This window comes from Triticum dicoccoides, chromosome 7A (genome assembly GCF_002162155.2).
Source record: "Triticum dicoccoides isolate Atlit2015 ecotype Zavitan chromosome 7A, WEW_v2.0, whole genome shotgun sequence".
In the NCBI taxonomy this organism is placed as follows: Eukaryota; Viridiplantae; Streptophyta; class Magnoliopsida; order Poales; family Poaceae; genus Triticum; species Triticum dicoccoides.
In genome coordinates this window covers 162984683-162991310 of record NC_041392.1, presented here as the reverse complement: position 1 = coordinate 162991310, position 6628 = coordinate 162984683, and positions in this window count along the sequence as shown.

The window sequence follows — 6628 nt, the reverse complement described above, 5'->3', positions numbered from 1 at the left end:
GCACCCCTAGACACAAAAAGTTGATCCACGTGATCATATTCTTAGCCGTGTGCGGTGCCCCCTTCCACCATAGTCCTCGATAATATTGTAGCGGTGCTTAGGCGAAGCCCTGCGATGGTAGAACATCAAGATCGTCACCACGCCGTCGTGCTGATGGAACTCTTCCCCGACACTTTGCTGGATCGGAGTCCGGGGATCGTCATCGAGCTGAACGTGTGCTAGAACTCGGAGGTGCCGTAGTTTCGGTACTTGATCGGTCGGGCCGTGGAGACGTACGACTACATCAAACAAGTTAACACTTCCGTTGTCGATCTACAAGGGTACGTAGATCACACTCTCCCCCTATCGTTGCTATGCATCACCATGATCTTGCGTGTGCGTAGGAAATTTTTTGAAATTACTACGAAACCCAACAGTGGCATCCGAGCCTAGGTTTTATGTGTTGATGTTATATGCACGAGTAGAACACAAGTGAGTTGTGGGCGATATAAGTCATACTGCTTACCAGCATGTCATACTTTGGTTCGGCGGTATTGTTGGACGAAGCGGCCCGGACCGGCATTACGCATACGCTTACGTGAGACCGGTTCTCCCGACGTGCTTTGCACAAAGGTGGCTAGCGGGTGACAGTTTCTCCAACTTTAGTTGAACCGAGTGTGGCTACACGCGGTCCTTGCGAAGGTTAAAACGGCACCAACTTGACAAACTATCGTTGTGGTTTTGATGCGTAGGTAAGATTGGTTCTTGCTTAAGCCCGTAGCAGCCACGTAAAACTTGCAACAACAAAGTAGAGGACGTCTAACTTGTTTTTGCAGGGCATGTTGTGATGTGATATGGTCAAGACATGATGCTAAATTTTATTGTATGAGATTATCGTGTTTTGTAACCGAGTTATCGGCAACTAGCAGGAACCATATGGTTGTCGCTTTATTGTATGCAATGCAATCGCGCTGTAATGCTTTACTTTATCACTAAGCGGTATCGATAGTCGTGGAAGCATAAGATTGGCGAGACGACAACGATGCTACGATGGAGATCAAGGTGTCGCGCCGGTGACGATGGTGATCACGACGGTGCTTCGAGGATGGAGATCACAAGCACAAGATGATGATGGCCATATCATATCACTTATATTGATTGCATGTGATGTTTATCTTTTTATGCATCTTATCTTGCTTTGATTGACGGTAGCATTATAAGATGATCTCTCACTAATTATCAAAAAGTTTTCTCCCTGAGTATGCACCGTTGCAAAAGTTCTTCGTGCTGAGACACCACGTGATGATCGGGTGTGATAGGCTCTACGTTCAAATACAACGGGTGTAAAACAGTTGCACACGCAGAATACTCAGGTTATACTTGACGAGCCAAGCATATACAGATATGGCCTCGGAACACGGAGATTGAAAGGTCGAGCGTGAATCATATAGTAGATATGATCAACATAGTGATGTTCACCAATGAAACTACTCCATCTCACGTGATGATCGGACATGGTTTAGTTGATTTGGATCACGTAATCACTTAGAGGACTAGAGGGATATCTATCTAAGTGGGAGTTCTTTAAGTAATCCTTGAGAAAGCAAAGTTGAAAGATGATGGTAGCAATTACACGGACTGGGTCCGTAACTTGAGGATTATCCTCATTACTGCACAGAAGAGTTACGTCCTGGAAGCACCGCTGGGTGCCAGGCCTGCTGCTGGAGCAACACCAGATGTTATGAACATTTGGCAGAGCAAAGCTGATGACTACTCGATAGTTCAATGTGCCATTCTTTACGGCTTAGAACCGGGACTTCAACGACATTTTGAACGTCATGGGGCATATGAGATGTTCCAGGAGTTGAAGTTAATATTTCAAGCAAATGCCCGGATTGAGAGATATGAAGTCTCCAATAAGTTCTATAGCTGCAAGATGGAGGAGAACAGTTCTGTCAGTGAGCATATACTCAAGATGTCTGGGTATTGTAATCACTTGATTCAACTGGGAGTTAATCTTCTGGATGATAGCATCATTGACAGAATTCTCCAATCACTTCCACCAAGCTACAAGAGTTTCATGATGAACTATAATATGCAAGGGATGAATAAGACTATTCCCGAGCTCTTCGCAATGCTAAAAGTTGCGGAGGTAGAAATCAAGAAGGAGCATCAAGTGTTGATGGTCAACAAGACCACTAGTTTCAAGAAAAAGGGTAAAGGGAAGAAGAAGGGGAAATTCAAGAAGAACAGCAAGCAAGTTGCTGCTCAAGGGTAAACTGAGTGCTTCTACTACAAGCAGACTGGTCACTGGAAGCGGAACTGCCCCAAATATTTGGCGGATAAGAAGGATAGCAAGGTGAACAAAGGTATATGTGATATACATTTTATTGATGTGTACCTTACTAATGCTCGCAGTAGCACCTGGGTATTTGATACTGGTTCTGTTGCTAATATTTGCAACTCGAAATAGGGACTACGGATTAAGCGAAGATTGGCTAAGGACGAGGTGACGATGCGCGTGGGAAACGGTTCCAAAGTCGATGTGATCGCGGTCGGCGCGCTACCTCTACATCTACCTTCGGGATTAATATTAGACCTAAATAATTGTTATTTGGTGCCAGCATTAAGCATGAACATTATATCTGGATCTTGTTTGATGCGAGACGGTTATTCATTTAAATCAGAGAATAATGGTTGTTCTATTTATATGAGTAATATCTTTTATGGTCATGCACCCTTGAAGAGTGGTCTATTCTTATTGAATCTCGATAGTAGTAACACACATATTCATAATGTTGAAGCCAAAAGATGCAGAGTTGATAATGATAGTGCAACTTATTTGTGGCACTGCCGTTTAGGTCATATCGGTGTAAAGCACATGAAGAAACTCCATACTAATGGACTTTTGGAACCACTTGATTATGAATCACTTGGTACTTGCGAACCGTGCCTCATGGGCAAGATGACTAAAACGCCGTTCTCCGGTACTATGGAGAGAGCAACAGATTTGTTGGAAATCATACATACAGATGTATGTGGTCCGATGAATATTGAGGCTCGTGGTGGATATCGTTATTTTCTCACTTTCACAGATGACTTAAGCAGATATGGGTATATCTACTTAATGAAACATAAGTCTGAAACGTTTGAAAAGTTCAAAGAATTTTAGAGTGAAGTTGAAAATCATCGTAACAAGAAAATGAAGTTTCTACGATCTGATCGTGGAGGAGAATATTTGAGTTACGAGTTTGGTGTACATTTGAAACAATACGGAATAGTTTCGCAACTCACGCCACCCGGAACACCACAGCGTAATGGTGTGTCCGAACGTCGTAATCGTACTTTACTAGATATGGTGCGATCTATGATGTCTCTTACTGATTTACCGCTATCGTTTTGGGGTTATGCTTTGGAGACGGCCGCATTCACGTTAAATAGGGCACCATCAAAATCCGTTGAGACGGCGCCTTATGAATTATGGTTTGGCAAGAAATGAAAGTTGTCGTTTCTGAAAGTTTGGGGCTGCGATGCTTATGTGAAAAAGCTTCAACCTGATAAGCTCGAACCCAAATCGGAGAAATATGTCTTCATAGGATATCCAAAAGAGACTATTGGATACACCTTCTATCACAGATCCTAAGGCAAGACTTTTGTTGCTAAGTTCAGAAACTTTCTGGAGAAGGAGTTTCTCTCGAAAGAAGTGAGTGGGAGGAAAGTAGAACTTGACGAGGTAACTGTACCTGCTCCTTTATTGGAAAGTAGTGCATCACAGAAAACTGTTTCTATGACACCTACACCAATTAGTGAGGAAGCTAATGATAATGATCATGAAACTTCAGGACAAGATACTACTAAACCTCGTAGATCAACCAGAGTGAGATCCGCGCCAGAGTGGTACGGTAATCCTGTTCTGGAAGTCATGCTACTACATCATGATGAACCTACGAACTATGAAGAAGCGATGGTGAGCCCAGATTCCGCAAAATGGCTTGAAGCCATGAAATCTGAGATGGGATCCATGTATGAGAACAAAGTGTGGACTTTGGTTGACTTGCCCAATGATCGGCAAGCAATTGAGAATAAATGGATCTTCAAGAAGAAGACTGACGCCGACGGTAATATTACTGTCTACAAAGCTCGACTTGTCGCAAAAGGGTTTCGGCAAGTTCAAGGGATTGACTACAATGAGACCTTCTCACCCGTAGCGATGCTTAAGTCTGTCTGAATCATGTTAGCAATTGCCGCATTTTATGATTATGAAATTTGGCAGATGGATGTCAAAACTGCATTCCTGAATGGATTTCTGGAAGAAGAGTTGTATATGATGCAACCAGAGGGTTTTGTCGATCCAAAGGGAGCTAACAAAGTGTGCAAGCTCCAGCGATCCATTTATGGACTGGTGCAAGCCTCTCGGAGTTGGAATAAACGCTTTGATAGTGTGATCAAAGCATTTGGTTTTATACAGACTTTTGGAGAAGCCTGTATTTACAAGAAAGTGAGTGGGAGCTCTGTAGCATTTCTGATATTATATGTGGATGACATATTACTGATTGGAAATGATATAGAATTTTTGGATAGCATAAAGGGATACTTGAATAAGAGTTTTTCAATGAAAGACCTCGGTGAAGCTGCTTACATATTAGGCATTAAGATCTATAGAGATAGATCAAGACGCTTAATTGGACTTTCACAAAGCACATACCTTGACAAAGTTTTGAAGAAGTTCAAAATGGATCAAGCAAAGAAAGGGTTCTTGCCTGTGTTACAAGGTGTGAAGTTGAGTCAGACTCAATGCCCGACCACTGCAGAAGATAGAGAGAAAATGAAAGATGTTCCCTATGCTTCAGCCATAGGCTCTATCATGTATGCAATGCTGTGTACCAGACCTGATGTGTGCCTTGCTATAAGTCTAGCAAGGAGGTACCAAAGTAATCCAGGAGTGGATCATTGGACAGCGGTCAAGAACATCCTGAAGTACCTTAAAAGGACTAAGGATATGTTACTCGTATATGGAGGTGACAAAGAGCTCATCGTAAATGGTTACATTGATGCAAGCTTTGACACTGATCCGGACGATTCTAAATCGCAAACCGGATACGTGTTTACATTAAACGGTGGAGCTGTCAGTTGGTGCAATTCTAAACAAAGCGTCGTGGCAGGATCTACATGTGAAGCGGAGTACATAGCTACTTCGGAAGCAGCAAACGAAGGAGTCTGGATGAAGGAGTTCATATCCGATCTGGGTGTCATACCTACTGCATCGGGTCCAATGAAAATCTTTTGTGACAATACTGGTGCAATTGCCTTGGCGAAGGAATCCAGATTTCACAAAAGAACTAAGCACATCAAAAGACGCTTCAATTCCATCCGGGATCTAGTCCAGGTGGGAGACATAGAGATTTGCAAGATACATACGGATCTGAATGTAGCAGACCCGTTGACTAAGCCTCTTCCACGAGCAAAACATGATCAGCACCAAGGCTCCATGGGTGTTAGAATCATTACTGTGTAATCTAGATTATTGACTCTAGTGCAAGTGGGACACTGAAGGAAATATGCCCTAGAGGCAATAATAAAGTTATTATTTATTTCCTTATATCATGATAAAAGTTTATTTTTCATGCTAGAATTGTATTAACCGGAAACATAATACATGCGTGAATACATAGACAAACAGAGTGTCACTAGTATGCCTCTACTTGACTAGCTCCTTAATCAAAGATGGTTATGTTTCCTAACCATGGACAAAGAGTTGTCATTTGATTAACGGGATCACATCATTAGTTGAATGATCTGATTGACATGACCCATTCCATTAGCTTAGCACCCGATCGTTTAGTATGTTGCTATTGCTTTCTTCATAACTTATACATGTTCCTATGACTATGAGATTATGCAACTCCCGTTTGCCGGAGGAACACTTTGTGTGCTACCAAACGTCACAACGTAACTGGGTGATTATAAAGGAGCTCTACAGGTGTCTCCAAAAGTACATGTTGGGTTGGCGTATTTCGAGATTAGGATTTGTCATTCCGATTGTCGGAGAGGTATCTCTGGGTCCTCTCGGTAATGCACATCACTAAAGCCTTGCAAGCATTGCAACTAATGAGTTAGTTGCGGGATGATGTATTACAGAATGAGTAAAGAGACTTGCCGGTAATGAGATTGAACTAGGTATGGGATACCGACGATCGAATATCAGGCAAGTAACATACCGATGACAAAGGGAACAACGTATGTTGTTATGCGGTCTGACCGATAAAAGATCTTCGTAGACTATGTAGGAGCCAATATGAGCATCCAGGTTCCGCTATTGGTTATTGACCGGAGACGCTTAAGGTTACGATGACAGTTATATTATGAGTTTATGCATTTTGATGTACCGAAGTTTGTTCGGAGTCCCGGATGTGATCATGGACATGACGAGGAGTCTCGAAATGGTCGAGACATAAAGATTGATATATTGGAAGCCTATGTTTGGATATCGGAAGTGTTCCGGGTGAAATCGGGATTTTATCGGAGTACCGGGAGGTTACCGGAACCCCCGGGGAGGTATATGGGCCTTAGTGGAAGAGAGGAGAGGTGGCCATAGATGGGCCGCGCCCCCCTCCCCCCCCCCCTGGTCCGAATAGGACAAGGAGAGGAG